General features: G+C 43.1%; 1 protein-coding gene and 2 long non-coding RNA genes across 5 annotated transcripts in view; 2 read left to right on the top strand and 1 right to left on the bottom strand.

Moving 5' to 3' along the window:
• The window catches only part of nAChRalpha1 (nicotinic Acetylcholine Receptor alpha1), a 63,262-nt gene that overhangs the window by 5,285 nt on the left and 38,162 nt on the right, over positions 1 to 19,815 (top strand). The gene's annotated exons all lie outside the window — the stretch shown is intronic.
• lncRNA:CR45950 (long non-coding RNA:CR45950) lies at positions 11,363 to 12,006 on the top strand. The gene has a single exon (NR_133442.1). It is a non-coding gene; the product is annotated as a long non-coding RNA:CR45950 (long non-coding RNA).
• On the bottom strand, positions 11,363 to 12,006 carry lncRNA:CR43455 (long non-coding RNA:CR43455). The gene has a single exon (NR_048477.1): positions 11,404 to 12,006. It is a non-coding gene; the product is annotated as a long non-coding RNA:CR43455 (long non-coding RNA).

Here is a 19,815-nt window from a genome sequence, read left to right as displayed (position 1 = left end):
TGTATATTTACTAAATCAATTATACCACTCGTATGTAGTATAATGCTACAAGAACGTTTAGGATATGAAAATAAGAAAGTGACTAGCCAGTATCTAAACGCATTTACTCGCTCATGAAGTAGATTTTTACACATTTCAAGATTATACAGTTGCCATGAAAACGTTTCCATAATTGTCAATAATTTGTTGAGGAAGTTGGCCCCTCAAGGAGCTGCGAAGATAGCCTCCGACGCGAAACTCAATTATCCCATCTTTACAAGTTACTTCCGAGAATTTCCCACGACCATTACGTGATCTCGTGTCAATCTTGCCAGCCGGAGCCACCGTATCCGGAGGCCAATGGAAAATGTGAAAATGTGAAAATCTGTGCTTGTGGCTCGGGCCTACGCCTGCCCATTAGCTGTCAGGTTAATGCACCCAAAATGTTAATAAAACACAAACACACACACAGTGGAGCGTCGCACATATGAATTTATGATAAGCACACGCAGGGGGCAAAAAAAAAATATATGTGAGATGGTTGGGGGTTGTGCGAATGGCAATGGACTGGGGAATTGGAATGGGAAACAGGCACTTTAAAGTTGCGACAGCGTGACGTGGGCAAACTTTCAGCGAGAGACGTGCTAATGAATTCCCCAGCACACTTTGTCTGTATTTGTATCTGTGTGTACTTGTATCAGTCAGTATCTGTATGTGTATCTGTGCCTGTGCAGATATGTAGCTGTATCTGCGTGGCTCTGCCAGCGACAGTCGTATAATTTCTAATGCGATGCTTTTATGATCGCCGCACACACACAAACAAACGCTCTGGGAAAAAACACCCACGGGTGTTGCCACGCACGTGTACCAGCCTACTGCTATTTTCCATGTGTGTGTGCGTGTGTGTGTGTGTGCTTGTGGAAATTAAAATGCATAAAAGGATAACAGCAGAGTTGTTGCTGCCAACGACAAACCACAGGCGCACATCGAAGCCGTTGGCTGTCAGCAACATTGTCATTGTAGGCAAATTTCACCAGAGACTGCATCGACAAAAAAAAAGCTGTGAAAAATTCTAGAGGAAAAAGGGAGGACTAAACGAAAGCGAAAGCGAACGCAAAAGCCCCTCACAAATTGTACTGCAGGGAAAATTGTGATTTTCGCGCTCATCAACGACGATGACAACAATGGCAATGGCCCAAAGTGCACGTGTTGCTGTTGTGCTGCGAAACGCAGGCCACGTCTGGTTTAATTTTAGCACCGTCTATGGGTCCCTGAGCCAAACCGAATGCCAGTGGGTTGAATGGGGCGCTGGGGGCTGAACGGCGAACTGCGAGCGTCGAACACCTTGACACTACAAAACGGGGCGTATACGTAATACATACTGCATACTATTAGGCGCTCATAAAAAATGTAACGTTGTCGCATAAAAATAGATGCCAAACACGAACCTTAAACTGGAAACCCTCCTCGTCGCCGTTGTTGCGGCTTAGCGAAGAATAAACCATGCATAATGCCCCCAATGTTGTTGTCGCCATCATCAGCATTTGAGTTATAAATTTTTATATGATTTTAGCTCGACTTGTATCATAATTACGTAGCTGTATGTCTTTGTGTGTTTCGGCTTAGGTATCGTAATAAAATGTACAACATTTTATGGGCGCACTTAAAGTTTTGTGTTGCTAGTTGCCAGGGCAAACTTGAAACTCCTTATCGCGCACACTGAGAAAATGTACTGCATGAGTGGATGCTATACAAAGAAAACAATATGTTAAGCCACGTTCAGGATTAATATAAGGATTTCAAATACTTTTGTATATTTAGTATCTGCTGAAAGAAATTTCAACTCGACATAGACGATACGTCGATATATGAAGATTGGTAATATTCGAAGACGGTTATTTCAATGTGAAAAAGTGGCCAATTTCCCGACTTATTTTATTTTCTTTTGGTGCATCTCCCCTGCTCAAGTGTCTGCCTCTGTGATTGCGACTAACTGGAGGCACGTTTGGGCCAGGAGCCAAGGAAGCAGCGATTATTATTGGCAATCAAGTGGAGTGCCATCTTGCCTTTGGCTAGTTTGATCTCTGATTGCAGTCGGTGCGTCAGGAGAGAGTCGAGAAATTGCTTCGATGGGTGGCTTTCTGGCCAGAGGCACAGACAAGCTCACAGCTCACAAAGCAACCCGCTCCATAACATAAATGGAAATAAAACCAATCCGGCGGGTAGTCCTCGTATCACGGGATGCCGTCACTTCCGTCGATAAAAGCCATGAATTTGGGTTAAATATTTTCACGTTCGCTTCACTTGGCTGTCATCAATGGGTAGTCACTCCCGAATTCGCATTACATCCAGCCAAAATCCAATCTACGTTTCAGTCATCCTCGTTCCTGCTGTCTTTTCCCCCACAGTTATGCAATGTACTCGCAACTCGTAACTCGTAATTCATAAGCCAGAAGCACAGCATGTAATATGCCTTCGATAACATTTTGCACGTGTGACAAATTTTTGTCGCAACCAAAAAAATGAAAAGGGGGAGAAAAAAATCAGGAAAAATGCTGCAGAGTAACAGGAAAAGTTTGCCAGGAGGAAAGGACCTCGGCTAGCAAAAGGACAAAGTGTTAAATGTTGACATGTCATGACATTCCAAGGAGCAGCGGCCAAGCAGATGGGCCTTAGTCCACAGACAAGGGCTAACGAATCTGCAAAAGGACTCGTGAGTTGGAGCGATGGGTCCTGGTCAACTAAATCGGAAGCTGGGAGCGGGAGAGAGTGGCAAAGTCGCTCGAACGAGCGGCTTACGTGCTGACAGCTGACAGGCAAACCAATGAACTACGATATGACGTGGCCGCCATTTCGCCCCGCTCCCAAGATCCTTTTCCTGGAATAACAACCGCTGCGTGTGTGTTGTATGTGTGCATGTGCTCGCTCTGTTTGTGTTTGTGCGGAACATCAACTAATATTGTCAACGCAACATTCGACTTGTTATCCCTTCCGCTCGCCTGACTTCCTCTTCTTAATTTCGTTTTGAACTCCTCGACGTCGGCCATTTTGTCGGCCCTCTCGCTTTTGTTCTCTCTCTCTCTCTTTCTCTGTTTCGCTGTCTCTGTCAGTTATTTGCAGAAATTTATTGAAATTGTTTGTCAAATTCCGTTTACTTGTTTTTCGCATTTTGCCAAAAATTTCCTTTTTGCCAGCACCAAATGATGACAAGGACAACCAGACTTCCGTCGATGTCCTCTTGCGCCATTTTCTTCTCTCTCTCTTTTCTCTATCCTCATCCGCTACGCTTTTTTCTTAACTGTATGTGTGTGCGTGTGTGTGTGCGCTTGGCAGTTAATCTAAGAAGTCGAAGTTGCTATAGGGTCGCTTGGTGGCATATCAACTATAAGTTGGTCCTTGCTCCGCGAGCCCCCATCCAGCCATTATATTTTTTATAAGTTGGCGCTATAAAATGTTGCGCCATTTCCCATATGCACGCTGCTCCGTTTGTTTTTGCATGCATTTCTCGCATATATATATATATTTAGTATGGCGGTAAGTCCCTTTTTCCTCTTCTTTTTAAGAGGCGAAATAAATAGGGCACCAGCATGTATATAAATATATTCAAGAAGCGATCCAAGATTTTATTGATGTTGCTTGAATTTGAATGACATTGTAAAATTATACGCAAATGTATGCAGCCACCGAAAAAAGACAAGTACTCCGAACGTTTCGTTCTGCATAAAAAAGGAGATATGATGGGAAAGGAAAGAGAATTTCGTGTTCCAAAAAGTTTTATGTGCATATCTATTACAACTTCTGAGTTATGTATGCGTGTCATATTGGACAACTGTCTTAAGCAAACAGATGCATGGGTACATATTCACCCGTACGAGCAGCGTATGTCTATGCATAAACCATAATCAAATTGCCCTGAAAGTGGAAGTTTAGTGGATGCTTCTAAGCCCATTGGATTCAAATGGGTTATGTAAGCAGAGACATGAAAATGAAAATATATGAGTTGAGTCATTCTGGGGACTGTAAGAATTATTCACGTGTAGAGTTGGCCTTGAGGAAAAATGTTGGCCTTTAAAATGTTTTAATCAATTGAATATATTTATTTTCACTCCAACTAATTTTGAGCACACTTTTCCTCTTCAAATGACTGCCACTCTACATGTTTGCTCTCAATCTAGCTTTTGCAGGCCAAATTTCGGCATTAGTGTCTTTGATGGTGTCATGTTTTTTCTTTCAACCCTTTAAGCCCAATCTGAGGAAATTCCTTCACCATTTGCGTTGATAAAGTCGCAGAGGAGGGCTGTATGAAAATTGCACGATAACACGGCACCGAGAACACTCATCTAAATATAGGCTATGGCATAATAGGCTCAAGACGCTTTCATTCAACACTTTTTAGGCAGCAGCATGAAATGGCGCCAGCATGAAAGCCATTCACTAACACACTGGCAAAAAAGTGGAACTGGAATGAATGGCCCAAAGGAGCAAACGGAGCGCCGAGAGCAGGGGGAGCAAGGGGAGCAGAAGGAGCCAAAGGACCAAAAGGAGTAATCGAGACACGCACGAAAGACAAAGGCCAAGAGCAGCAAAAAAAAAAAAAAAAAAGGAAATGGGGAATAAAAATGAAACGAACCCCTTTTCAAATTTCCAACGGATTTTCTTTGTTTTTTCCCCCGCTGCCGGACAAAAGGTGCCTGCAAATTTTCATTTCGACGAATATTCCGGGCAGGTGGGTGGCAAGCTGAATGCTCCGAAATTCACGAAACAACTGAAAAAGTATTGTGTGGCAAAAATAAAAATGTCAATTTGCCAAATGTCGGCAAACGGAAGTTCGTACTCCCAGCTCAGGTAGAAGGATAACCCATCTCCACCGAACTTCAAAGCCGGAGTCCGGAGTCCAGAGTGGTGTCAGCGTTACCACAGTAACCACCACCAGCAGGGCAAAGTAATTTCCGAAATATTGTACTCAGATGCTCACTCATACTCGCACACACACACACACACACACTCCCACTTGCACACACATACACCCACCGACTTACACAGACGTAGGAAAGCCAACCCCCAAATCCGAAAAAGAAAACCACTTTAATTTCCTCGGGCTCCGTTTATATAAAATATATATATATATCTTTCGCACCAGTCACAGTTATTCGCATTCATGCGGGTTCTCGAAATGATTTCGACACGGATACTTTTGCAATGGGAAGCCCCTGGACTCTTGTCCTGCGCGATTCTTTCGCTTAAGCCTGCCTTTAGTTTAAAGTGTATTTAATTTAAATGACTTAAGGGGGTAGCAAATTGCTTCCGAAAGGGGTTGGGCCCGGCCCATCTTTTGTATGTAATGAGTACAGCTCGTTTTCGGGGATGGCTTTTCCACCCAGAGGCAAAACTTTTCCCGCTGAAGACCAACAAGTTTGGTGGTAAGAGCCTAGGAAGCTGTCAAATTGTATAGCAGCCACTGGTATAACGAACTTACGAAAAGTTTATCAAAAATGGTTAAAGCCCAACTGCCAGGGACTTGCAGTTGACTGGTATCGACTGGGGTTGGCCAGTAAGGTACGTTTTAACAGCGAAATATATCCAAAGAATGGGCCAGGCCTTTAAAATGAAGCCTTTAGCCCCTTCGGTCTCAATGGCCAATTTCGCTTTTTGGACTGGATGAATTCGGTTCGTTGGCTGGAAGCAGTGCAATTCGCGCGTGCAACGTAATAAACTGTCTTGAATGCTGAGGGCGCGGTGTAAGCGGGTTGTAAGCGAACGAGGTGGAAAAGCTGGCAAAAGCTAGAGGAAAACTGGGAAAAACTGGGACTGTATAAGGTGGAAAACCGCAGTCAGCATCACAGCTTCGTGCCCATGGGCGAGTCGGAATCTCTGAATCTCGGCCTGGCTGGCTGTGTTTAAAAACTTACTTCCTTCCGGTTTGTTAGGCGGCAGAAATTGTCGGGTGGCCAAAGCGAGAATGGTAAGGGGAAAGCGGGCCGAAATGGAAAACGGAAAATGCCAAATGCAGTGATACAAATGCGATTTTCTGGCAACGGAAAGGCGGAAGAGGTGTGTACCATACAAATACGCACACATACACAAAGTGGCAGGCAGAGATTTAAGGCTTTGCCTGCTGACACTTTTTCAAGTTGATGGCGCCTGGCAAACATACACACACATGTACACTTCACGTTACACTCTATTTGGCAGCGTACCCAACTCAAAATACTGTGGCGGAAATTATTGAACGCACTCACACACATGCGCCGATACGCAGGGAAAATCGGGAAAAACGATAGGGAGCGGGAGGGATGGAAGGGATTCGCACACATTAAAAATGCAAAAAGTCAACGACTGCGCAGGAAAAAGCCACTGAAGCTCAGCTGAGCATTATAATGCGAGAAATATATTCATGCGATTACAATAAGAATCGAATAATGCCGCGTTCTTTTCGTCGACAGTGCGTGCGTGTGTGAGTGCGACAAGCTAACGCCTCTGATTCACTCTCAGCTTCGAATTCGGATTCAGATTCAGATCCGGATACCGACTCAACCGACTCAACCGATTGAACCGCACAGGAAAGAAGCCATCAGATACCAGATACTACCTGGGGGCATGGAATCAATGCAAGTTGAAACTCAATTGCAGAGATATGATGTTCACGTGATTTATGGTTATTTTCCACTTAATTGAACCGCTGATCATTGCTGCCTCGTCTCGAGACTCAAAGGTCCGAGCGATAGTCGTATGGAGATATCATAAATAACGGCGGCGGACATAATAGCAAACGACTCTTGGCCCTGTGCCGTGTCTGCATTACGCATACGCCACGTTGAGCGGCGCAAGTCCCATCGATTTGCTGCCACATTTCGATTGCTCTTCTTTTTTTTTTCTTGGCCGCTCGCCGCTTTTTTCGCCGAACGGCTATAACAAAATATTTATGCGACGTCATTGGGGCATCATTTAAGTCGTTTGTGCTGCGAAATTTGCTGCACTGCGGGACAAATCTGGTAGTTTGTTATAGTTTTTACTTTCGATATTTGATATATTAAATTAAATTTGTTCTTTGTATTAACTTAATAAATTATTTAATTGATCATGTTTTATGTGTGTGCTTTCTTAATATTTTCATAACTATATATATATTTGTCAGTGTACATTATTTTTCGTTGCCAGCAAGTGCTGCAAAAATCTCTGCCCATCTGTTTTGGGCTTAGGTCGTGGCTTAATTTGAATTTAATTGAAGCGCTGCTCGAACGAGCGGTGGTTTGGAAGGTGGAAACCGAAGGTTGCAAGCTGGGAGCTGGGAGCTGGGAGCTGGGTGGGATGGCATTGTAACTGGCACATCCAATTAATGGTGGCCAAAACTAGCGCCGAATGTGTGTCGAGTGTTCGTACAGCGACTGTTAAATAAAATATGGAGTGAGCGCCAGTAGAGTCGAGACTCTTGTGCTTGGCCCTTTTTTTTCGCTCGAGCTTGTTTGCCAGCCGCTTGTTCGGCTTTCGTTTGCTTTAACCAGCTTTTCCTCGGCTTTTTCGCTCAGCTTTTTGCAGCTTTCTCCTGCGTTTCGTACACACATATCAAATGGTTGGAAAAAATGCGTGTGTGCCACTTAAGTTTACATTTTCATTTGCTTGCCCCAATGACATTCGCCGTTTACAATCATTTTTTCCGCATCCAGCGCCGCAGATCCCCGATGGCTTTTTCCGCTGCCCCAATGGAAATGGCGTATTAAATTAATTTTCAGCTTGTTTGAAGTTTTGACCCGGCCAAGAGTAAGGGAAAACAGTAAAACCCACAAATGGAACATAAAGTCCTATAGTTTATGCCAACTGCATTTGTATGTGAATGTGTGTGTGTTTGGGTGTGTGTGTGTGTGTGGTGGGACGAACATGGCCATTCGGCAAAAGCCAAGTTGCTCATGGCTATTAGCTTTGGTTTTTTAGTGCGTTCGCCTCCAAAAATGAAAAGCCAGCGACGGCAAATAGTAAAATGTCAGCGTAAGCCCGTAATTTATGTGCATGTGTGAGCTGCTTGGGTTCTTGCCCCTCACCGAAAATGGCCAAAATGGCAAACGAAACTGATACCTCATGCCACTCCGCCTTTTTGGCCTTTTTATGCGCATTCTATGCCGCTCTGCCACTCAGTTGTTGCCTTTTGATGCCGTTTCGGGTTCCCTTTCGCAACCAGGCGTACATCAATCAATTCATTGACTCCGCTCGGAGCATAAAACCCGAAAGTATCCTCCTCGACAGGAGGAATTCTCACAGCCGTGGTAATACAACTTTTCGCCAGCCTAGTCAGCCAACCTGATGTACACATTGCAGTTGAATCGGCTGTAGCAACAGCAACAGTAGCAGCACCTTCCGATCGATATGGGTATAGTTTTATGTGCCCGACTGTGGCTGTAATTCATGTGCTGCCATCAAAGTAATCCCCCTGGCATAATATCAGTCAAGGGCAGTGTGAGAAACGACAGGCAAAGACAATAAAACTAACTGAAAGGGGAATTTTCGGCCAAAAAGGAACAAAGTTTCGGCACACAAACTTTTTCACACAGCCACGATAATTATTGGAGGGCGTATATTTATTCCGGCAACTTGATGGAATTTATTTATACTTTTAAGTTCACTGAAGCGTTGCAGCTGCTGGCTTGTATAATTTTCTTTTTCTCTGAGTTTAGGACCCCTGAATGTCGATGAAAAAACTATTAATCACAGAGAGGCGCAGAGATATGCTCTCTGTGGGTTGTAACTCAATAACTCAAGCAAAAGGCTTATTTCAGAGACCCAGTTAGCGATTCAGGCCAGGCCAGGACATATTCACGCCACACTTGTTAGCCAGAAAAGTGGAGCCGACGGGGATGAGACTGGGGCTAGGGCCACGTGTTTGTTGTGTAAACAACAGAAACGAACGTACGCATAAATTTTTCCTTTTGGTGCCCCATAAAAATTTATATAATTGAGCCGCGGCAGGCGCCTAACTGAAAAACGGGCTGCAACAAAAAAAAAAAAAAAAAAAAGAACTGAAAGAAGGGAAACGATGCCGGGGCACGCGGAAAGGATGAGTCTGCCTCAAAAGAAAACTCAGTTCATCTTGGGGCAATGGAAAGTCTGGGCTGCTGATGTTCGGGTTGAGGATGTGAACTGAGTGAAAGGAAAGTTGAAGGCAAATCAAAAACTCGGCGATAAGCACGAGTTCAGCCAACAGTCACGCTGATTGGTATTTTCTATCCTTCCTCCAGCTTGGCTTCATCATCGCAGCTCCTTTTTTTATATTTCCTTTTGGGGGTAAACCATAAAATATTTCACATTTTCACTGGGCACGAAACCGTCAGAAATTTGTGCTATGCGCGGCAAATATGCTCGAAAGTATAAAATTTGTAGCATACTTTATGGGGCAACATATTATCCCCGTCTCGTGTGCGTGTGTGAGTGAGAGTATGTGTGTGTGTGTTTTTGGGGTCGAAACAAAAACTAAGTCCTCGAAAAGCCCACCTGAAGCTAAAGAGCGGTAAGTGAAGAGCGCGGTAAACACGCAATTAAGCTCGAAAATGTCTCAAGGATTAGGCATTTCGCCTGTCGCTGGATGCTGTCATCGGGAAACCGACACCCGAATCCATCCAAAACCAAAGCCAGGACTTCAGATCCTGTGACAGCCATGGGCAACAGCTGTCGCCCGCTTATTATGTTTATTATAAATAATTTTGCAGCTGCTCACCGCCATTATTATATTGCATCTGCTTCTGAGTTGAATCCTCCAAAGGAGCAGAGAGAGAAAAAATGGGTTCTGTTGCTAGCCTTAATTTGTGGGTACCCTTCAGCTATCAACAAAATAATAAACAATATTTTACAAAAGAACCGCATAAAAAGACAAGACTTTTTAATGGGTATCCTTTTTATCATTAGTAAAATTAATAGATTTGATAAGAGCATAACACTGCAATATATTTATTTAATATCCTTTTGTGCTAAGTGTTATGAAACGTTTGTGAGTCCTTGCTGCATCCAGGTGAAAGGGAATCAGAGGATGGATTTTGAAGAGAGGTAATGGCCCAGGAAACCTCTGAGCCCCGAATGTGAATTCGTATATGTAGTTGCCGCAGTAAATAAATACTTGAGCAATGACATGTCAACGTTAATAAATGATTAACTTGTCATTTGAAGAAGCAGCGTGGAGCGAACGAGAGGATAGTCAAGGGGGGGGGGGGAATAAGTGGTTTGGTTTTCGCGTGGTGCGGCCTTGGTAGTGGAAGTTCTTGTGGGTAATCTCGTTGGTGTTTGAGAGCAGTCTGTTTGTGCTGAACGTTGTCTATGCCTGTCTTAGATTTCGTTTATGTGCGTACTTAAGTTGTCAGTTTGCATATTAGATACGAGTATCTGCAAATAGCTGCCCCGCCTTCCCCCCGTCTCCCTTACCAAGTGCCCGACCCAATCGCAATCAAAGTTATGTCACATGCGAGTCCAAAGTCTTTGCTCTTGAAGGAAATAAAGTTTTCCCCTCAATCTTCCGCTCCGATTCGGTTTCGAGTGCCGGGTCACATAAATCTTCTAAGCTGGCCTGTGTGCAAAAACGAAAGCAGACATGATATTTATGATGTTGGTCCGACTAGCAAAAGAAAAAAACTAGCAGCAAGGAAGTACATAATCATAACGAAACCGATGTCCTTCGACAAGGAAAGTAGTAGCGGTGGGTGAAAGGACTGGGCCAAGATAAACCAACCCGGACAGGATGAGGCTGAGGATGAGGAATGGCGGAAGCCCGTCTCGGCAATTGTATCTCCACAGATCAGACCGGCAATATTCCAGCATATTTTCCGGCTTCGTAGCTAATTAATTTCCATGAAAGCGAAATTTAAATGCGTATTTTCACTGCAATCACAAAGGCTACAACGTCCATTTGCCATTCGGGGGCATATTTATGGCACAATTTAATGGCCACAAAAACCCCAAACGCACTTCGTCTGCTTCCCTGCCCGCACTTCGCTCTAATTTTAATGTAACAAAAAATAATGAAATACACTGGCGGGGCACAAACAAAGGCGAATACCTTCTGGTTGTTCCATTAATTAATGCCACGATTATTATCTGGCTGCTGGAGTAATGACATTGCCACTGCACGTGCCACATGTCGGTTCGTTCACCCGACCAGGTAAACTTTCATAATTAGTTTTACTCGTACTACCTGGCCGTTGGCCCTTACTCTTCGAAGGACGAAGGACCACATGCATAAATCTACCGCACCTGCCCACGAACAAATCACGCTATGATGGCGCAAATGAATGGATGAATGACTGCATGTAGTAGTTGCTGCGAGCCAATTATTTACACTGGCCAACACAACTTCCGTTCCATTGAGCATCGCATCGAGTGGGCTTGGTATTCGTATTCGAATACACTTACTCACTACACTGACGGAAAATTAGGGATACGCGTTTGAATAATTTACACTTTTTATTTTATTTCGGCACTCAAGAACTCCAAAATGTTTATAGTTGTATAAAGGATCCTGTTAATCCTATGAAGTAACTATTAATATTCAATGGTTGTATGCAATCTGTGCTGTCCAGTGTTCCTTCTAGCTGGCACAAAGATGTACGAGTTCGAAGTTAGTCGGAGCTGCCATGTTCTTGCAAATTTATAAGCACCCCACATCCTGTTTTCCTTTTGGCCGCGCATTTTACGACAGTCCTGGGTATACTGGGCATCCTGGACGCCCGGGGGCTCCAGGACTCGGGCGTTAGATTGATGATGCAGGTGAATTACGCGCCGCTCAAGTGATGTACGAGTATGTATGGCCAATTCAGCTGGCTGGCTTTTAATTGAAAACCGAAATGACTTTTGGTCCGGAAAAAGCGGGCGTGGCTGTGTCTCGTTGATTTTATGCTAATCCATGCAACTCAGAAGCTGAGTGGCGCAAAGTCCAGCGCAAAGTTACCCAAGTCATTGAAATTCTGCATAAAATTAAGCGGCTCCATCTCCCCTCGAAAATGTCAAAGCAAAATAAACAGTCTCTTCTTTTTTTTTTTTTTTTTGTCGACTGATAATTATGCGCTGTCAGTCAAGAAGTCCGGCGCAGGTGTTTGTGTCTCGGCTCAGAGTTTTTATCAGGTGCTGCAGCGACCACCGGCTACTGCATTGTTGTAAAATTCAATTAAGATCACAGAGACGTTATTGTTTTTATGATAATTAGAGACCCTGCCCAGTGCAGCAACGTTTTTCGTGCACAAAGTATATGCGTGCAAGTATATGCGCTTAAGCGCATCCCAAAACTTGGGCCAACAAAGCCGCAAGTTTGGTGCTGCCAAGTCCAGATGAATTGAGTTGGGCCAACGGACTGACCCACTTAATTGGCTTTAAGGCCAAAATCAATTTATGCACCCAAACAAAAAGGCAGCTTAGTGCCAGTGAGACCAGTGAGGGGCCACCATTCCAAGTGATTGGCATCTGGCACTCGGATCGATTGCGTATACGCAATGTGCACGTTAATCAGGCCAAAGAGCTTTGAGTCGGGCCAAGTTTAAGTTCAGATTCAGGGGGCAAACTTACAGCAGAGTTAGAAATTTGTAATTTTATAACTTCATAAATTTTTTTGTGGTTTCTTCAGTTTTATCTTTTCTTTTAATCGCTGCTGGCGCGGGTGAGAAAACTTTCGGTTCACCCGAAAAACTATCCAACTTTGCTTAATTAATTATTTAAATTACCCGAGATGTGCTAAATAGCGTATGATTTATCTGGATGCAACTATCGCGCGCTGCTAGAATGTATCTGATGCAGTTTTAATTATTATTCTTTGTGCTTTTTTTACGCTTTTCGCTCTCTCTTGGTCCGCCTTTTCTATTTTCGGAATGGAATTATTTTTCGCTCTAACTTTTGTGCAGTCGAATGAAATATTTTGATTTGCCGCTGCCTGTGGCAAAAGTTCGTTAAAATATTCATAATTTCTTGGCGTGTGATGCGGCGCCACTTCAGCCCACCACCCACTCAGCCGCCCACTCTGCCACGCCCCCTGGCCCGCTTGCCCCATTTTCCCCATTTCCCCGCCCACTTGGCTGGCCGAGGAAAACTTGGCGAAGAAAACAGAAATTGTGCTACTTAATGAGCGGCGATGGAAACTTTGGCCAAAACTTTCACAGGGGGCGTGGCACCATGAGCACATTTAAAATAATTACGAATTTATTTAAGCTGCTTTATGGCGAAAAAATAATTTACAATAGATGTCGAAGCGAAACTTTTTTTCGCTTAACCCTTGAGTGCCCCTCGAAATTTGAATTTATGCTTATGTCATAGATGGACAAATTTTCACAATGCTGTGTCGTAAAAAAATATTAGTATTCGCTGCTCTTTGCGGCTCGTGTTGTTTCCTATTTTACATTTTTAATGGCTGCCATGGCCATTTCATTGCCACACTTGACAGTTCTGGTTTTATCCATATCTATACTATTTAATATATACATATATACATACATGTGTACTTCTGTGTGCGTCAGTGGAAATGTTTATGAATACACTGCGTACGTACGCATGGATATTTGGGCACACAAAGACGCAATTATCTCGGGCATCCCTACATGTAACTACTGTCCCAGGGATATATGCTCGACACACATACATACATATATACTTTGTACTCCAGCCCCCCCAAAAAATAGAAAAAAAAATAAAAAAAACATGTGTAAAGCGCACACAAAGGACAAGTTTCGCTTTCGCCAAGTCCATTTGCAAATTCTGTGCTGAAAGCGGGTTAAAGTAACACAAAAGCCCCGGAAAAGCTCACACTCACCGGTTTTTCCGTATTTCCAGCTCTGTTTGCAACTCCCTGCCCACTGCCTGTGCACATTTTTGTGTATTTGTGCGTAAAAGCCTTATAAATAAGTTATACACGTGGCTGGAAATGGGATCAGAAGGAACTGGCCCAGGAATTGTATTGTCATCCGAAGGGAGGCGTGTTTAAATCCATATTTCAGCTATAATTTCACAGGGCTTAACTCTTTAGGCCAGCTGGAAGTTCCGCATTCCATTCTGGGCCGTAAATTTGATTGCTTCCAGCTAGTAGATGAGCACTTCAAAGTCATCGTGCTAACAACATCAGCACCGCATTTTATTATTTGTTGCTCTGGCAATTTCTTAGCCCGCCCATTATGGCCGAGTGTGAAATGGCTAAAATCGAAGGAAAAACGCTTGCAATAAAAGCAAAAGTCATGCGGTTAAGGGTAAGAACTTCTTCTAGTCCCGATCTCATTTATTATTTACAGTATTTCTCCTCACACATGAGTTCTATTCGAGTGTTTTTTTTTTCTGTGTGTAAGGTTGAGATATTTGGTATTGGGTGGAATGCCTGCTTTGCATGGAAATTGAAAATTACTCGTCGGGTGACAGTCGAAATTTTGTTATTGGTTGAATGCTGTGAGCAAAAAAAAATGCCGGGGTAATTTAATGCAATTTATACGGACCGAATCGGAGTGTGCAATTAGCAACGGGCCCTTGCCATATTGATTTGCAATTAAGTGCAGCGAAACCTAGCGAAAAAAACAGCCATAAGAATATTTCTTTTATGCGGTTGCCTTTTTCCGTGCAATCCAACTTAATGATGCGCGAACTATTAAGCGCATTAAGTGCGATTTTTGCCTTTATTTCCTTTTGTCCACCACCCGCACTCTTAACCCTTGTGGGCCAAAGAGTAGAACAAAAAAAAAAAAAAAGGCGGTGGGGGCACGCAGAACGAACATTTATTACCTTTGACACGAGCCATTAAATAATTTAACGCGCCGCGCGGTAGATGAAAAAATGGGCGAGGTGAGCTGATGACACCTGGCACACGTGAGTGTTAACCGGAAATTAAATTAATATTTTTTCCTAACTACTTACAAAGCTTTTAGCCGGGTTTTATACACTGATGGCTTGATTTTTTTCTTTTTTTTTTTTGGTATTTTCGTCTGAGGCGAAGTTTTGGGCGTAATCGAATTGAACTCTCAGACGGATTGGATTAAATTACTCTAGAGCGAAGCGGCTGAAATTGAAATTTAATTTAAAATACATCAAGCGGGCATTAGAGGCGGCCGTCTGCTGGCAGATGGCTAAATGAACTTGGCCAAGACAAACAGCGAGTGAGCAGCAAAATAGGGAATAGGCAAAAGGCAAATGGCAACAGAAAGGCTGAAGGGAAACGCACTCACAAATAGGAGCTGGAAAAGCGACAGGGAGAAGTTGGAAAACAGAGCGGGAGAAGTTGACATATGACATTTAATTTAGTGTCTTTGGTATGTTGCCTTTGGCCTGGCACAATGCCAAAAGCATTTGCTCACATTCATTAATTTTCATTTTCGCAATGGATACAAAACACAAAAAAAAAAAAACCTCTCAAGTCCAACGAACCCCGCATACCCTTACGACCACACGCTCATTATCCTTTGGCGGGTGAGTGGAAAATGGAAAATATTCCGTAGCCCTGAACCCATTCACCATGCCCGTTTTTTGCCAAGGAATTTATGTCTAAGCTGCCGAAAAGAAAAAGGCCAAAAAAATGCCAGTGTTTGAGTTGAGTGGCACTTTTTTCCGCTGCTGCCGCTGTCGACGTCATTATGTCGAGCTGGAGCTTCTTTCTTTTTGTTCATTTTTTCGATGTATTTTTTTTTTCTTTTTTCCAACACCCCCTCCACACCCTTTCCATCCTCGGCGAATGCAGTCGCTGGCTAATAAAATATTTTATGCTGGGCTTATCTGCCATATCAAAAGCATGAGTTTTGCAGCTGCGACAACACAAAAAGCCGGGACAACGCATTATTAACAGCCAGGCCCGCAGCTCACAGCCCACACCGCAGCGGGGGCCCCGCCCCCTTAGCCTTAGCCTCACCTCACCGCCCCGCACCGCATCCACCCATCAAAGGTTGCCACCCACCACCACTCACTAAAACATAAACAAAAACCAAGCGCCGAAAGTATAACAAAAAATTCCCAAAAGCACAGACACACTCACACCCGCATTAGAATTTATGAGAGAAAGCAACAGTCCAAAGTGGCGACACTGAGAAAAAATATGAAAATTTGATACAAGCTCAATTTAATAGTATATATAACACTTGCAAGGGTGATTTTAATGTTAGATATATATATATATATATATATATATATATAGTGTATTATAAACTGACATCAAATTATTATGTTGGTCAGAAAAGCTTAGTCATTTTTTTTTCTACAGTGCAATTGCGGTTTAGATGTAGAGTTCTTGCTAATTTGGGGCTCGGTTTTTAGTCAAGTGCAGCTCGGCCAAACATTTTGATACCCTGATAATAGAACCACATGCGGTTCCGCATGCGGAAAGTGGAAACTTTCCACCTGCCTTCTGGGTGACAGAAGCGAGTTTTCCAGCTCGTGACAGCTTCCAGCTGCTGTGCACTCCCTTTTGCCCCGGCGACATTTCATTTCCTCAAACGTCATGTCCATGTTCTATGGTCAACAGCAATTTTCAATTAAATCCCAAATGATAGGCGCACTTTAAGGCTATCAAACTTCAGCTCGCATTGTTCCAGTTCCTTGGGCTTCACGACCTTTTGTGCGGAGATTATGTGCGATGTACGGAATAATGTGTAATACATTTGCACTGATAATCTGCTAAGAGCATCTAATAGTTGTCCGCTCCGGTTTTTCGCATACTTTCAGGGCTTTTTGTGTCACAAATCCATTGAGGCCTTTGTGGACTTGACTTTTGCTTGAAGCTTAGACTGCAACTTAATTATTTACACGAGTGTGACATTTATTAGCCATTTGCTAATTTAAATTTTAATTTCTTTGCTTGCAGGTGAGTTGATTAACAAATGCATCTGGTGGGACGCACGGGTAAGATAGAAAATCGTAGATAAGTGAATAAGAACTTATTGTTGAAATTTACTTCAAATGGCACCTAATTTACCTTAACCACTTACTATTATCCTAGAGCTCTTGCCAACTGCACACAGTAATATGTCACATTAAATATGTATAGATGAGGTAATATTTTCAATAAGGCGGATGAAGATGTATCTCATCCGTCTGTCAGCAGGTTATAGCTTTTAAACAGCCCTCTCATATTTATTGATATACATATATTTTACCCTCCACCTTTGGATGGGTATAGCAACAGAAAACAATCACAGGACTTTCAGTGCTTGGCGAAAATCCCGTAAGGATGCTGGAAAAGCCAGTGCCATTGCATCATTTTATCCATCAATTTTATACCTTTTACAATTTTCTCATTTTTTTTTCAACCCGCCTGCTTTCGCTACAAAATAGCAATTGTATTAAACGCGCTCGAATCTGAAGGAATCGTAGTGATTCAAGGGGAATCGAGGGGCCATTGGGGGCGACATTGTAGCTGCCATATAGACACATCAAGTAATTGAATGCACTTGCGACACGCGGAGGGAGACAAAAGGGCGGCACACACACATACATATATATTTATATATATATCGGGCTGAGGGGGTGTGGCAAATCGGGGAGTCTCAGCTGGATGTCGTTGCTTTGATTTCGAGCTCGTTCAATGCTATTAGCGCAAGTAAACTAGAGGCGATGGTGCACGGCAGATAAAGCCAGACATGAATGACTAGGGCACAGCATTGTAGGAGTTACTCCTCAACTGATGATTCCGATTATTAGCTTTTTTACTATATTATAAAGTAATACGAAGGTAATAATAAAGGTCGTCCATCTAATTAATGCGTCACATAGATATGAGTGTGGTAAGCACACATTTAAAGCAAACATCATTTCTGATCTAATGTCAGAAACTGAGAGGACTCATTGCACGAAGCTCTCGTGAAAACCATTTTATCAAAATTAGCACAAATTCCAGCATTAATTGGAGCGAATTCAGCTGCCGGAACAGTCAGGAGGCTCTCGGCGACCCAATCCCCATCCCCATCATCTGTGCTCCTCGGATCGTCGGGTATTTGCTCAAGTACTCTGACATGCGATGGTGTGTGTGTGTGTGTGTGTGTACACGAGGATGTATGGTTATATGGATGGCTGGATGAGCGTGTGAGTGAGAGTTCTGTGTCAATAGTTGGCACACATACACCCGATTTTTCATGGGTGCAAAGGCGGTGAGGGGTATGGATAGTCATCGTCTACTTTGCATAGAATTGAAATTTGAAATTGGAAATTGAAAATGGAAAATCGCTTTGCCAACTGTGCCGTCGAGTAGGAGATGATCAGATGAGCAGATGAGAAGGAGTCTGTCTGGCTGATTGACAATGCATTGGATTTGCATTAAATAATCGAACTACGCGCTTCTGTTGCTTTTTAGCCATTAAGTTGAGCAAATATGCGGGGATCTGAGCCGGCTGAGTGCTACGGAATCACATCATTTCGGTTTTAACAGAATCTGCAGCGATTTCGGCAATTTATCAAATTGCCTTTGCCCAAAAGTTATGCAATAATTTAGTTTCCAAGCTGGTGGAATTGAGAATATTTCTCGATTTCAATGGGAGTTTCGTGGATGTTGGCATAATCGCTTTTGTGCCTGGTTATGCAGCCGTTATGTGTGCCAGTTTATTTATTTTTCCCCCATTCCATTTTTCATAATTTAATCGAGATTTCGCAGAGAAATTGAATTTTTTGCATTCTACACAGACGAACTTCAAATGAACATGTTGGTTTACTAACCTTGCGTTTAAATGGGCTATGCATTCTAATGTTTTCCATCATAATTCGGTTCCACCATGTCGCATTTGGTCGTTCGTGTTGCTGTGTGTGTGACTTTCTACCCGGCCACGCCCACGCCCAATGCGACCCCCTTTGCCAAAGCTCAGTTGCAGTTGCAAATTCAGTTGCATTTGCAGCAGAAAACTCAATCCAATTCGAGTGGCTGCAGTTTATGCTGTTTGAGTTTTGGTTTGGTTGCTTTTCGTTTTCATTTTCATTTCTGCATCTAGCTCGCAGCTATGCATATATAGCATGGGCATAGTATTTGAATAATTCATGCGTGGCAATGCATAAGTCAGACCGAATGGAACTTCTCCCAAGCCACCAATCCGCCCGCAACTGAGTCCACATCCAGATTGCAGTTGTTGTGGGTGTTCCAAGCTGTCCATTTCATTCGGGGTCTGAGGTTTCAGTATCTGGTATATACATAGTATCTGGTATCCAGCCGAGTATAAAGCGACCTAGAGCGACCACAATGGCTGCTAAGTCAATAAAGCTCTCACTTCGGTGAACTTGGCCAGGGGCTATGGCCAATTTGATGCCCCGGAGCGAAACTATGACAACGATGACTAAAATCGAAATCGATCTGCTGCCTAATTGATTGCATTGTATCGCAGGATATCGATGCACCGTGCCAGTTAAATGCTAATGAATTTTTAATGCTTTTCACTTTTTCGCCCTTCGTGGTGAATGGAAATGCATTTAAAATGCAACAAGGACACAAGGAATGTCCGGGCTGGCAACATAATAATTATCCGATTGTGTTTCTGTGTGTGCGTGTTTGGATTAATTAGCTGTCATTTATTCATTTATCGATTGCATCGCTCATTTCCTACCTGCGAAATACTGGCGAACTGCGAGAGCGATGGTCAAACATTAATCAAGCGCCAAACTTTGTGTTCCGCTATTGGGGGTAATTAAATAACAATGAAGTGGGAGCGGAAACATCTGTTTTACAATATCAATTTTGCAAATAATGAGCGCCCAGCAAACCCATCCATCAATCAATCAATCGTGCATTCAAAAACTCCGCACATAATTAGTCAAAGCACCAAAATGTTGGCGAATAAATTAGATATATTAGGTATACATTTCACACCACGAAAACCTTTATTTATTGTATATCATTTATATACATTTCTGGCTATGTATAGAATATACATAGCCAAA

This window comes from Drosophila melanogaster, chromosome 3R, assembly GCF_000001215.4.
Source record: "Drosophila melanogaster chromosome 3R".
Lineage (NCBI taxonomy): Eukaryota > Metazoa > Arthropoda > Insecta > Diptera > Drosophilidae > Drosophila > Drosophila melanogaster.
The sequence above is the reverse complement of the archived record's forward strand: the minus strand, read 5'-3'. Positions and strand labels throughout refer to the sequence as shown.